A 10,571-nucleotide genomic window follows, 5' to 3' on the forward strand; every position below is an offset into this window, starting at 1 on the left:
AGCAAACCTATAGTTTTGCAGCCAAAAAAGTACTTTTTGAAGTTATCGTAGAATTCCTGCAGTGCAGAAAGAGGCCATTCAGCCCATCGAGTCTACATCGATTCTCTGACAGTGTGTCTTACCCAGGCCCATTCCCCCGCCCTATCACCGTAACCCCACACATTTACTGTGATCCACCTAACCTGCACATCTTTGGAGTGTGGGAGGAAACTGGAGCATCCGGAGGCAACCCAGGCCGACACGGGGAGAACATGCAAGCTCCACACAGATAGTCATCCAAGGCCAGATTGGAACCTGGGTCCTTGGTGCTGTGAGGCAGCAGTGGTAACCACAGTGCCACCGTGGCCAGAATCTTACCACTATTCACGCTGGTGGCACTTTTCCATCCTGTAGCAGTGAACAGAGATTTGGCTGGCCACCAAATTCCCCGCCCTCACTGCTGCAGGAGCATGGTATGAACGGGCAGTAAGATCGTGCCCCATGTTGTTGTGTAGGACACACAACTGCCAATTTACATACCTTAAATACCCATGGTGTGATTATACCTGATAACCTGCTTTTTATGCGATGTTGATTGAGAGACAAATATTGGCCAGGAATTGGATGATAATTCCTCTGCTCTTTTTCAAAATAGTGCCATAGGATCCACCCAAACAGACACATGGCTCAGGTTAACATCTCATCCAAAAGACGGCACCTCCAACAGTGCAGCATTGTACATGAGTGTCAGCCTTCATTTTTGTGTTCAGGTTCTACAGTGGAAATTAAGCCTTGTGATTCAGAAACGAGAATGCTACAAATGGAGCCACGGCTAACACTTGTGGATTGAAGTCTCTTATTTCATAAGAACATAAGAACATAAGAAATAGGAGCAGGAGTAGGCCATCGAGCCCCTCGAGCCTGCCCCGCCATTCAATAAGATCATGGCTGATCTGAAGTGGATCAGTTCCACTTACCCGCCTGATCCCTATAACCCCTAATTCCCTTACCGATCAGGAATCCATCTATCTGTGATTTAAACATATTCAACGAGGTAGCCTCCACCACTTCAGTGGGCAAAGAATTCCAGAGATTCACCACCCTCTGAGAGAAGAAGTTCCTCCTCAACTCTGTCCTGAACTGACCCCCCTTTATTTTGAGACTGTGCCCTCTAGTTCTAGTTTCCTTTCTAAGTGGAAAGAATTTCTCCATCTCTACCCTATCCAGCCCCTTCATTATCTTATAGGTCTCTATAAGATCCCCCCTCAGCCTTCTAAATTCCAATGAATACAAACCCAATCTGCTCAGTCTCTCCTCATAATCAACACCCCTCATCTCTGGTATCAACCTGGTGAACCTTCTCTGCACTCCCTCCAAGGCCAATATATCCTTCCGCAAATAAGGGGACCAAAACTGCACACAGTATTCCAGTTGCGGCCTCACCAATGTCCTGTACATAAAAATCACATGTGAATTGAATTTCTTCCAATTTCTGAGCTCTTTGTGAGAGCTTCCTATGCACAAATTGCCTCCTGTGTTTTCAAACATTGGAACAATGACGAGACTTCAAAAAGGCAGCACGATGGCACAGTGGTTAGCACTGCTGCCTCACAGCACCAGGGACCCAGATTCAATTCCTGACTTGGGTACTGTCTTTGAGGGGTCTGCACGTTCTCCCCGGGTCTGCGTGGGTTTCCTCCGGGTGCTCCAGTTTCCTCCCACAGTCTGAAAGACATGCTGGTTAGGTGCATTGACCATGCTAAATTCTCCCTCAGTGTACCCGAACAGGCGCCGGAGTGTGGTGACTAGGGGATTTTCACAGTAACTTCATTGCATTGTTAATGTAAGCCTATTTGTGACACCAATAAATAAGCTTTAAGTACTTCATTGGCTGCAAAGCACTTTGGGATATACTGAGGGCAGGAAACATGTATCATAAGTGCAAGTTATTTCTTTATATTCTTTACCCACGGATCCATTCTAAGAGTTGATCATTTTAATATTAAGTATTTCAGTTAATAGTTTTTAGACAAAGTTGCTGTCGCCAGTCCTAAACTAGTTAATTGCTCTCCCATCTTAATTTTAGTTTAATTTGAAGTCATTTTCTCTGTAGACATTTGCCATTTTACAGGATTAGTTCTGAGTGGCCTCCTTGCAGTGCTAAGAGGCCCATGTTCCTCCAGTTCCTCCAATCTCTTCCTCGGTCGCATGAATTTTTTTTCCATTCTTTCATGGGATTTGAGTTTCACTGGCAAGGTCAGCTTTCATTATCCATCCTTAATTGCCTTTGGGAAGCTACCTTCTTGAACTGCTGCGGTCCATCTGGTGTAGGTACACCCTTGGTGCTGTTAGGAAAGGAGTTCCAGGTTTTGGCTCCAGTGACAGAAGATATAGAGGGGCAGGCTATCTATAAGGGCTGGAGGACAAGTGGAGGCATGCTAGTCTTTGCAAGCTGTTGGGCTCTCTGGTGAGTGTGCCGCCAGCCAGCAGTGCAGATGATACTACTTACTGAAATCATTCAAACAGAAAGTATCGTAAAATTTGTTTGTGTCCTGCCTCGAGGGCTATGGGAGCAGGCAGTTCGCCAATTGCAGCTCACACAGCCTCAAATGGACACTGACCAATATATAGCCATAAGAATACCATGTTGTGGCATTTTCTTACAGTCACTTGGGATATAACTTCCTCACAGCAGTCAGGAAGTTGAGCAGCCACCCTCTATTTGCCACCCTCTGCTCTACCACTATGTTCCCCACCCCTGTCTGCTTCACACAAGCATTGGCAAACATCCTACCATCCCAGACCTTGGGGGGGAATTTTCCCATCCCACTTGTCACGGAAATCGTAGCGGGCAGGGGGCAGACCATGCAAAGATCCATTGATCTCGGCTGGGATTTTCCGGATTTTGGGCTGAGCGCAGCCAGAAAATCCTGCCTCTGCTGTCTGAAATTCCCATTCTAAATCCCATCGGCTTCCTACATTTTGCCGATCCTAAAATTCCTCTTGAAAATATAGTTCTTTGATCTTTCTTTCAATTATGTCCCTAAACTCTTATCTTAATCCCTCCTCTGTAAAGCATCTTAGGTTTCCTTGATACACTAACAGCAGTATCCAAATACATATTGTTGTAACAAGTTAGGCTTCATTTATTGAATTCATCCAACTGATGGATTTATGGAATTTGTGTATGATCGTCCACAATATGAAAGTGATGTGCTGTCTCTGGAGCCCCAGGAGAAGGATTTGCCCGTGTTGTTAAAGATCTTTGTGACTTTTATGTCAATTTTGGGGATTGGAATCTAACTTTCACACTCGGCTTCTCAAATATATGGACTTGCGAAGCAGAATCCAGAAGAAATCTAAATGTCATCCTGATGCACCATCAATTGAGCAAAGACTAGTTTGTATGCAAGAACAAATAGGCTTTTATTAGCAAAAGACTTGGAGCACACCCATGCCGATGAACTGGTCCAGACTGAGGCAGGGGGATGGGGAGCAGTCGCCTTTATACCTGGACCGGGTGGGGAGGAGTCTCGGGTAGGGCCGGCAGGGATGTGTCCAGGCATGTCACGTATTTGAGTTTCACTGGCAAGGTCAGCTTTATGTCATGTCATGCCTGGAATGTGTTGCCGGGCAAGGTGGTGGAGGCGGTCACACTGGGAACGTTTAAGACTTATCTAGACAGCTATATGAACGGAGTGGGAATGGAGGGATACAAAAGAGTGGTCTAGTCTGGACCAGGGAGCGGCGCGGGCTAATTGTTCCTTGTTTCTCGTTTCAAGGCTTCATTCTATGATCATCTTGCTGGTGCCAGTACAGAGCGAGACTGCGGATAGTTGGGAACCTGTCTCGGGGGCAGGGAATTCATATGGTGTTCGTGGAAGTGGAAATGACTAGGGTTGGGAAGCATTTTCCGATCAGGGCCATTGTGATCTCCTGGACTCGTTTCGATCGCCTCAGGGGGTCGGAGAGGAATTTCCCAGATTTTTTTTCCCCATATTGGCCCTGGGGTTTTTCACTCTGGGTTTTCGCCTCTCCCTGGAGATCACATGGTCTGGAATGGGGGGGTGGGGGTGAGTTAATAGGTTGTAATGAACAAAGCATCGTAGCTGTGAGGGACAGCTCGGTGAATAGGATATTGGTATGTAGATAGGCTGGAAAATTGGGCGGGGATCCTGGATTCAGGATTCAATCCTGGACCGGGGAGCGGCGCGGGCTTGGAGGGCCGAAGAGCCTGTTCCTGTGCTGTATTGTTCTTTGTTCTTTTGTTCTTTGTATACAGGTAATAAGCTAACAGTGGTTTACCACACACCCCACACACAATGGCTGCTAACTCAAATCAAAAACAGATACAAGCAAGGTACTGAACAAAGACACGTCCTTTGAAGGAAAGTGACGTGATTTGAGGAGTTAACAGGTGGATTCAATTTGAAGTAAGGCTGATACATTTTTTTGTCCATTTGTGGTACATAGGCATCGTTGGCTGGCTAGCATTTACTGCCAATCCATAGTTGCCCTTGAGAAGGTGGTGGTGAGCTGCCTTCTTGAAATGCTGAAGTCCAGGTGCTGTGGGTTGACCCACAATGCCATTGGGGTGGGAATTCCTAGATTTTGACCCAGCGACTGCGAAGGAACAGCCGATATATTTCCAAGTCAAGATGGTGAGTGGCTTGGAGGGGAACTTGCAGGTGGTGGTGTTCCCATGTATCTGTTGCCTTTGTCCTTCCAGATGGAAATAGCCGTGGGTTTGGAACTTTTTTTTATTCATTCCTGGGACATGGGCGTCACTTGCTGGCCAGCATTTATTGCCCATCCCTAGCTGCCCGAGGGCAATTGAGAGTCAACCACATTACTGTGGCTCTGGCGTCACATGTAGGCCAGACCAGTAAGAATGGTGGATTTCCTTCCCTAAAGGACATTAATGAACCAGACGGGTTTTTCCAACAATCGACAATGGTTTCATGGTCATCAGTAGATACTTAAATTCCAGATTTTATTTTTTATATCGAATTCAAATTCCACCAGCTGCCGTGACAGGATTCGAACCAGGAGATGGGCTGAGTTTCTGGATTAATAGTCTAGCGATAATACCACTAGGCCATCACTTCCCCTAGACCATGCTATGCAACATGGCAGAATTAAGTGCCATCAATACAGCCTTTTTGTAATGTTATTTCCCTGATATAGAGATAAGGAATTTGTTGCACTGAAGGAAAGGAAAACATGTTCTGGGACATCTTAAATTACTTTTCGTCAATACTTTTGAAATGTGGTCACCGTGGGAAAGTAGGACAAAACTGCAGTCAATTTGTGCACAGATGGCCCAACATGCAGAGATGAGATACATAATCAGACAATCTAACGATGAGGTATAAATATTGGCCAGGACGCTGGCAGAAGCTCCCACACTCTTCTTCAGATTCTGAATCGTTTATATCCACCTGCAAGGGCAGGCAGAGACTCAGTGTAGAGTCTCTCCTGAAGGGCCGCACATCTGACAGTGCATCACTCCCTCAGTACTGCAGTGAAGTGTCAGCCCAGATGGTGGCCGGAACTCTACCACCTCACCAGCCACGGAATTGGCGTGGGCGAGGGTCCGACAACCGAAATCTCCGTTGACCTCAGGCGGGAATTTCCGGTCTCGCCCAAGCGAGGCCGCAAAATCCCACCCAATGTGTTCAAGTGTCTGAATTGAGGCTGGATGGGATTGATGATGCAAGAACGATTGCAATGACCCTTTCAGTATTTACGCACAATAAGGTCTTCTGTGAGACTCAACACCATGGTAACGCCACTGCGTCATTTTACTAAATGATTTTGAGTTTGTGAGTTTGCACCTCCAGAAAAAATATTGCCATTGGCAAAGAAATCACTTTTGTTCCAAATAACAGCAATGTCAGCAATCAAACAACCATAAATTTACAAAACAAATCATAAAGTGAGATTAATTTTCTCCAAAATCAATTTGACACTTGGTGTGTCGAAAGGAGCAAAAGTTATTTTCTGACAATCTTTTCCATTGTTTTCATGTTATGATAAGTCTTGGAGTGAGCTGAATACTAGTCTCACATATCACAGATATTAGTTTGTGTTTAAAATGTGCTTCAACAGCTGTGAAATGACTTCTTCTTTGAATTCCAAAATCAACACACTCTTGCTAGAATTTCCCCACTTTGTTTTCTTACAGGTCATGGGGTGACCACCAGACAGCATGTTTCACAGCGTCGGTCACCTCCACCCTTATAATAAGGTGCAAGGTTCATCGCTCATGTGAGTATTGAACGAATAACATGTTTTTCTTGAAAGATGTCTGGGGACAATCTATCACAGGCAGGCAATAAAACAATTAATCTACATGCACTTCATTTCTGCTGGCTCAGCGAGCAGGAACCTTTTAATGGTAAGGTGCAATGTTGTGGATAACAAACAGATAAGGACCTGCCCTCAAGGCCCTGCACCCATCACCACCCCCAACCTCTCCTTCTCCCCCATCTACAGAATTTTGAAAGAACCTAGGACAGGTGGGAATGAAAAACTGTTTAAGGGTTGTGCTCTATTGTGTTCGAACCTGGGTGAACCTCCATCTTAATTTTTGGAGTGCTTCTTGTCTGTTGTACTGAATAAATGCCAAGCACAAGGGCTGCTCACGTATCTAGCATTTAACGGTAAGCATTAAGGGAGTTGGACACTTGTGAGAAGTCCAGACCTATGCAAGCTCCTAGGGACGTTGCCTTGGACTGCCTTGCCAACCCTCCAGGACTGGAGTCTCCAGGAAGTGCATCACCTCGCAGATTAAATTTTTAAAAGGTGTTGCATTTTGGAGGATCAAATTTAGTTGTGAATTATGCTGTAAGTGGCAGAAACCTTAGGAACATTAACAATGGGATCTGGGCGTGCAGGTCCACAATTCCCTAAAAATTATACAGGTGGTCAAGGTGTTTAAGAAGACATATGGCATGCTTGCCTTCATCTGCCGGGCATTGAGTACAAGAGCTGGGAAATCATGTTGCAGTTATATAAAACCTTGGTTAGTTTGCATTTGGAGTATTGCGTGCAGTTCTGATCACCACACTACCAAAAGCATGTGGAAGCTTTGAAGAGAGTGTGAAGAAGGTTCACCAGGATGTTGCCTGATCTCGAGGGTGTTGACTGTGAGGAGAGGTTGAATAAACTAGGATTGTTTTCACTGGAAAGACAGAGTCTGAGAGGAGACCTGCTAGAGGTCTACAAAATTATGAGAGGCATTGACAGGGTGGATCGTCAGAGGCTTTTTTCCAGGGTGGAAGTGTCAATTACAAGGGGGCACAGGTTCAAGGTGAGAGGGGGAAAGTTTAAGGGAGATGTGCAGGGAAAGTTTTCACGCAGAGAGTGGGGTGCCTGGAACATGCTGCCAGAGGAGGTGGTGGATGCAGGCACATTAGTAACATTTAAAAAGCATCTGGATTGGTACATGAATAGGAAGGGAATAGAGGGATATGGACCGAGTAAGGGCAGAAGGTTTTTTTAGTTTAGTTAGGGCATCATACTCGGCACAGGCTTGGAGGGCCGAAGGGCCTGTTCCTGTGTAATACTTTTCTTCGTTCTTCGTTCTTTGTTCTTTGAATTGAAGATCAGTCTCCAGCATACACTGCTGCTTGAAATCCTGAAGATGAATCATCGGGACATTAAAAAAATAGTTTAAAAAAGAATTTCTTTGAACATTTTGCTTTTCCTCGATATAAAAATATTGCAAATGGGGAGAAAAGGCTGTTTGACTGACAGTCAAGCACCATCCAATTCGGTAATGATTATTTCTGCTTCCCAGTTGGTATCACAAGGATGGATGTGTTGGCTGATGAAGCATGTGGTGGGAACTTCCACAGACTAGTACTGCCTTGTACAGGTTCAAGATGGGAGCTATGGAATGGGATATAACATTTTATCATGAGCAATGGCTCGTTTACAGGCAGTGTCAAGACTGCACCCACACATTGGGTAAGAACACCTGAGCCATTTGAATCAAAGCTCCATCCTCTTTTCAATAGAAATCTCTTGTAGAGGCCAAAGATGCTGCAATATGATAGTTACTCAAAGCTAGAAAGTTTTCTTTAGTTAGTGGGCTATTGCCATGTGAATGAGCATCGCACCATCCATAAAGACACCTCAAACAACAAGGGGGAAGTAGCTCCTACAGAGAGCCGGCATAATCATGGCAGGCCGAATGGCTGCCTTCTGTAACCATTCTATGATTGTATGAATTCAGGAGAATGAAAATGTAACTCTGATTCTTTATCCCACAACTTATCAAGTGATGTTCACCAGACCTACTGGATAGTGCAGAAGACTCTACAGGAAAGATTGAAAGAAAGCCAGAAATGGTTGTAGATGCAGCATTGAATGTGTCCAGGTATTGTAAAACAAGAATAAATAAACCAATAAGATATGCTGAAATACATAGGCAAGCCAATAGAGTACAAATGTGGGATTGTCATACTAAAGCTAGTTAGTACTGCAATCAGATGACATATTGGATGTAATATTGAGTTGTCCAGGGGAAACATCTGGCCAAAAGGACACAAGGGAAACATCTAACTGGCTCAAGAATACATAAAAGGGTTATGGTTTGACACGACATAGTTAGGAGGAAAAGGCAGAAAAACTTGAGGTCTAACTTCCTTCGGTCTTGTGCCTCAGGATTGCCCATTTATTGGACATAAAACAGTGGCAATAGAGAGCAGAGACTCGCTGTGAACATCACATGAATTTCTGACTAAATGTAGACAGAGGCCACCGTCTTGAAACTGAAAGTGAGAGGGTGATGTCCAAACTCTTTGGGAATAGAGATGTGGGGAAGAGCATCCTCCTTGTATCACTAACCAATGTGAACTTTCTGTTCAGGACCAGATTCAGGGGCTGGAGGTCTTTTTTTGACCATATGTTACCATTCACTGTCCCCAGCACATTCCTTCCTTTGTTTCAAGTGCATGCCACATTCCGAATTGGGAGGCAGATTAGAGTCGGGCTAATAGTATGCACCTGGAAATAAAGATGACTTCAGGCCTATTCAGCTGAAATGTGCTTTGATCACACTCCTCATAACTAGTGCTCAGCAGAGAAAGGAGTTAAATCGGCCACATGGCTCTTAAAGAGGTAAATAAGAAATGAATCTTTTTGCAATACAAAGACACAAAAAGTGAAAAGCTGAATTATCCCTGAGCACAATTTCATGTTAAAACATGAATGCAGGCTACCACCTGATCGTAATTAATTACTGATAATTGTTGATATAAAAAAGAACTGAAAATGATTAACGCCTGAAGAGATAGGTTAGAGGAGATGAAAATAGACGATCAGCCATGATCGTGATAAATAGTGGAGCAGGTGTGAAGGGCCGAATAGCTTTCTCCTGCTTCTATCAGAGGGCTGGATATAATGCAATCCGTTGCAATGGAAATCATGGTGGCCGGGCCTATATAATCATAGGAGATGCCACCCCACTGGCGGCAGAACGTTCTCCCAGCAAGGTAGAAGGGCTCGATCTTACCGCCCGCCCAAGCCACGCTCCCGCTGCAGCGGGAGAATTTGGTGACAAGCCAAATCTCCTTTCACTGCAGCAGCACAGGAAAATCCAGCTGGCGTGAACAGTCGGAAAATCCCGGACTTAGTGTGCAATGGGCTGACACGGGATTCCTGGCTGCCAGCAATGGGATGTCAGTTAACTCCATCAATGATCCTATTGACACCCATTATCCCTGAACCTCCTGCAATTTAGTGGTGGCTCAATAGATTTAATGGGAGTCAGACATTGCGGGTTGGGGGGGGGGGGGGGCGGAGGCTGTCAAGGGCATTCATTTTCACCACCCCTCTTGAGTTCAGCTCTATTGTCAGGAGCTATAAGTCAGGAGCTGAGTGATCCTGGTGGAATCCAAACTGAACATTAGTATGCATGCAACTGCCACTTGGGGACACTGTCAATGACACATTCCGTCACTTTGCTGATGATCAAAAGTAGACTGATGGGATAGTAATTGGTCCGATTGGATTTGCCCTGCTTCTTGTGGACAGGACATAACTGGAAGACTTTCCACACTGTCGGGTAGATGCCAGTGTCGTAGCTGTACCGGAACACGTTGGCTAGGGGCATGGCTAGTTAAACATAGAAAAATAGACGATAGAAGCAGGAGAAAGCTATTCGGCCCTTCGCACCTGCTCCGCTATTTATCACGATCATGGCTGATCGTCTAACTCAATAACCTAATCCTGCTTTCTCCCCATAACCTTTGATCCTGTTCGCCCAGCTGCTATGTCTAGCCGCCTCTTGAATACATTCAATGTTTTGGCATCAACTACTTCCTGTGGTAATGAATTCCACAGACTCACCACTCTTTGGGTGAAGAAATGTCTCCTCATCTCCGTCCTAAATGGTCTACCCTGTATCCTCAGACTGTGGAGCAGGGGGGGGAGTGCGTTGTCAAGGGCGTTCATCCTCACCTGCCCTCTCGAGTTCAGCTCTACTGTCCATGTTTGGAGTAGTTTTGGAGCACAAGGCTCAAAAAGGAGGGGGTCGAACTGTTGGGTCAAACTAAAGGAAGGAACATGAGGTGGGCTCAGCA

The sequence above is a fragment of the Mustelus asterias genome, chromosome 21 (genome assembly GCF_964213995.1).
Source record: "Mustelus asterias chromosome 21, sMusAst1.hap1.1, whole genome shotgun sequence".
Lineage (NCBI taxonomy): Eukaryota > Metazoa > Chordata > Chondrichthyes > Carcharhiniformes > Triakidae > Mustelus > Mustelus asterias.